The sequence below is a fragment of the Ricinus communis genome, chromosome 10 (genome assembly GCF_019578655.1).
Source record: "Ricinus communis isolate WT05 ecotype wild-type chromosome 10, ASM1957865v1, whole genome shotgun sequence".
NCBI lineage: Eukaryota > Viridiplantae > Streptophyta > Magnoliopsida > Malpighiales > Euphorbiaceae > Ricinus > Ricinus communis.
In genome coordinates this window covers 20726094-20730462 of record NC_063265.1, presented here as the reverse complement: position 1 = coordinate 20730462, position 4369 = coordinate 20726094, and the positions used below count along the sequence as shown (strand labels likewise).

The following is a 4369-nucleotide window of genomic DNA, read 5'->3' as shown; positions in this document are numbered from 1 at the left end:
TTTTTAGAGTAGTGTCATCTCCTCCCTATTTCCTTTTCTCAAATCAAATCCCTAAATGTTATAAATTCCTAATCCCTTAAACTCTAACTTGTTCCCCCTCTTTGTAACCTCTCTCTTTCAAGCTTCATGAGGAAGAAGGAAGAGTTTGCAAACGAAGAAGAAGAAGAACAAGAAGCGATAGCCTCATTCTTTTCAATTTATTTTCATTTATTTTATTTCTTTAACATTATTTCTCAATTTTCAAAAAAGAATAAAAAGAAAGAAAAGAAGAAGAAGAAGAAAAAAAAAAAAGTAGAAGAAGAAGAGGGAAAATTTAAAAGCTTTTAGAGGTATTTTTAATTGATAGTTTGTTAATTTTTTCATTTTTTTATTGTTGTATTTTCTTTACAAAAATTTGAAGTATTTTCTTTATGCATTATTTTTAATATAATTAGTAAATATATTATTTGTTATATACGTGTAATGCTTAGAATCTGTTATAGTTTTTTAAAATCTAATTGCTATATCTTTTAAAAAAAATTGATGTAATTTTTTTAAAAACAATTTGATGTACATTTTATGTGTTTTTATATTTTTAATATAATTATTATATATACAATTTGTTATATATGTGTACTCCTTAGAATTTGCTGTATTATTTTTAGTTTTGAAGTAATTCTTTTTTAGAAAATTGATGTATTCTTTTATGTGTTTTTATAAATTTTAATATAATTAGTAAATATATTATTTATTGTATATGTGTAATACTTAGAATTTGTTATATTTTCTTAAAATTTGATGTAATTCTTTTAAAATAATTTGATGTATTTTCTTATGTGTTTTTATATTTTTTAATATAATTAGTAAATATATTATTTGTTATAGATGTGTAATCCTTAGAAGTTGGTGTATTTTTTAAATCTAATTTGTTGTATTTTTTTTTTTTAAATTTGATGTATTTTTATAATCTAAGTTGCTATATTTTTTAAAATATGAAAAGCATATTAGGTAAATAAATATAGTAGGCACTTTAATTATGTAAATTTAATTAATATTAATGTATAAAATGAATTTTATTTGATAAATCTAATCTCTGTTAAAATATTTGGCCTCGGGTAAAAATATGTAGTTTGGTGGCCCGAGTCAATTTGTATATTAGAAATTTGTTTTCTGCAGAAATATGGAACCATTTTTATATGGAGTTTAAGTCAATTATTAGGAGAAATAAATTTCAGTGAAAATTACTATAGCATTTTATCGCTTCAATTTCAAAAAAAGTATATATAGATTAACTTAGCACTATGTGGTTTCATAATTTTAATAAAGATTACGTTAGCATTCCATGTGAAAATAAATATTTAAAATCTTAACGTAATTTTATAGATGGCTAGAGGTTCTACCGGTGATAATGAGATTGAGCGATCCGAAGGCAGACCACCGGTAGTCCAGCCTGTGTTAGATATAGGTGACGACAGCCACCATTGCTACCTGGTATGGTGACATCAACTTTAGCATCTACTTTATCACTACCAACGCCTTGAGCGACAGCTCTGGCTGCTACTCTACCACCATCATTTATTATATCCCCATCAGCTCCTCTGTTGATAGCTCTAGTTGATACTCCACCACCCCCACAGCTTCTGGAGACATTTGTAGCTGCTACTCAACCACCCCCACAGCTTCTAGAGACATTTGTAACTGCTACTCAACCACCCCCACGCCTATAGCTTCTAGAGACATCATCGCGTGGTACAGGTGACTGGACATGGGCCATTGCTCCTCAAGATTGATCTAGCAAGGTGCTTTTATGTTATAACAATATAGGATTTACTTCTATAATTTATTTACTGTGTTGCTTTAATTTGTTAAATTTCTTAACTTTTAGTGTAGTGGCTAGTTTATCCAGTCACATGCTGCTTCATCCACCATAATCTAAAGTTTTCTTCTGTATTTACATCCGAGTGGACATGATTAGAAGAGCGCATTAGATGACTTTCTTGCCTTCTAGTAGGACGAGTTCAAGTTAAATTATTTATTGTTAACTATTTTAATTCTCATATATTTAAATTATTGATTTAACTTTTTTTAATTTTTTAAAATTATAGAAGGTCTGTATTGGGATCCTCCACTCAATATCACGGTGTATTAGAGGTGGTACGCATAGACTGGCACCCGATGACAGACTTTACAAGCGGAGGACCAAGGGTAAAAATTGGATAAGGTCTAAGAGAAGGTGTGGAGTAGCTGGATGGCTTAGTAGTCCTCTGAGCAATTTTAGAAGAAGCATGTTGCTGCCTCTAGGGATTGGTGCATCAAGACTAAAGGTGAGGGATAAGGATCATTATTCTATAGGCGGGTTCAATCTCTATAGTTGAGCAAGCTAGGAGGATGGTACATTATCAACTTAAATTGAATTAAATAGACTTATTAGCATTTTAAGTGTTATATTACTACTTTTTAAATGTATCATCAGGCACATAAGATAGGTCAGAAGCCAACCCTGTTGAGCTGTTTGAGGCCTTGCGCATATGGCAGACACTAGATGATGGTTGTCAATACGTCGATTGGTGCTCTCAAGATGTCGCTGTAAGACTAAAATGACGATTTCAATCTATATATGTATACAATTTTTTTCTCTAAATTATATTATTTCTAATGTTTATTTTTCTTTTTATTTTCAGGATCAGTATCATCAACTAGTAGAGGTCGCTTTTCCTACTTCTGAGGGATCTACAGAGCCACTAAAGGTGGACACTACGGGGTTATTCCTTCAGGTGGCAGGCGGTGATAAAAAGCATGGCGTCTATAGCAAGGGTGCTAAGGCATCATTTTTCTTCAACCATGGATCATCCTGCAGTTCTACTACAAAGTCATATACAATAAATGTCCCAAATCATTTGGAGACACGAGACATGGAGACTGTGCAGTAGCAGGTGCAGTCTACAATAGATAAGGATAGACTCGTCTGCCACCAGGAGTAGGAGGAGGTGACTTCTGGTATCCGTATAGAGGTTCGACAGCTCATCCAAGAGCTCCTCATGAAGTTCTTGACGCCCGATACATCTTTCTCTGCCCCAACTTAGCAGCAACAAGATGACTAGGATCAGTTGATTGCCGACCCGTATATTAGATTTCTTTTAATTCTTTGACTATAATAAATAATTTCTAATTTATAATATAATTTTTTTATATATTACCTTTTTTTATTGATATCTCAGTCAAATTTGATTAATAAGTTAATAAATGAGCAACTGATCAAAAGTATGGCCATTATTTTATATCCAATGGCTTTTGCCGCCATTCACAAAGCCCATTTGATTGTTGTTTTCCCTAGCTCGAGTCTATTAATTTCGTCTGACCCAGTCCATAACGTCTTTTTCTTTTAATTTTAGGATTTCTATGCAAATATTTGAACTAATAACTTTATATTTATACCTTCAGAAATTAATAAAGATTAATTATTTATCCTACATTATACAGTTATTGTTATTATTTTAATTATAAAATTAGATTTATAGATAAACCTTTTATAAAATATTTAATATTTATATTTATTTGTAGTGTATAGAAAAACAACAAATTAAATATTTTAAATTTTAATATTTAAAATTCCATTACTACTATAATATAAAAAGATATTTTAAAAATATTTATTAATTAGTTTTTAGTAGTATATAATTTAGTACTATAAATATAATTGATATTACTAATTTTTCGGATAGAAAAATTATTATATAACTAAAAATAATATATTAGTGAATATAATATTAAATTATAATTTAATATATCATTTTATAAAATTAAAATTATTATATAAGTAAAAATTAATTTATTAATTAATATAATATTAAAATACAATTAACATATAATTTTTTATTAAAATTATTATTTAATTAGAAATATAACTTAGAAATTAATAAATTAATATAAAAATAATAATAAAATTACATATAATCTTGAATCTTATAAGTCAAAAATAAATATACATGTCCAAATAAAAATTTAATATGCCAAAATATATCACACATGTGAAGATTTTTAGCCTAAGATTTTCAGCAAAAGAATGCATATGTATTTTTTTCCTAAAATGGGTCACAACTAGACCTGTTCAAGGGGCTGGGTACCCGCCCGGCCCTCCCCGGCCCGCCCACTTCGGGCCGGGCTTGAGATTTATATAAAAACCCAACTCCGGCCCGGCCCGATGTATAATTTAGTTAGAAACAAAAATGTCATACCTGAAACGAGTGACCTTCACTTATAATTAAGTGTTATATACCACTTGACTACCTATTATTTCTGTTTATAATTTTATTGTTATTAATAATATATTGGGTTTAAAATTTGAATATTTGTGTTGAAATTAGGTTTAAATTTTGAATATTTGTATTGA

General features: G+C 29.0%; 1 long non-coding RNA gene across 4 annotated transcripts; it reads left to right on the top strand.

Annotated features, from left to right (window-relative positions):
* Nucleotides 1-264: 264 nt before the first annotated feature.
* Nucleotides 265-3170, top strand: LOC8272731. 4 transcript variants are annotated; one of them, XR_007217622.1, is made up of 4 exons: nucleotides 265-329; nucleotides 1363-1778; nucleotides 2085-2565; nucleotides 2661-3170. It is a non-coding gene; the product is annotated as an uncharacterized LOC8272731 (long non-coding RNA). The 4 variants fall into 4 exon arrangements; XR_007217623.1 differs by lacking the exon at nucleotides 265-329 and having other exon boundaries at nucleotides 813-1470; nucleotides 1659-1778; XR_007217621.1 differs by lacking the exon at nucleotides 265-329 and having other exon boundaries at nucleotides 824-1778; nucleotides 2085-2303; nucleotides 2453-2565.
* The last annotated feature ends 1199 nt before the right edge of the window (nucleotides 3171-4369 follow it).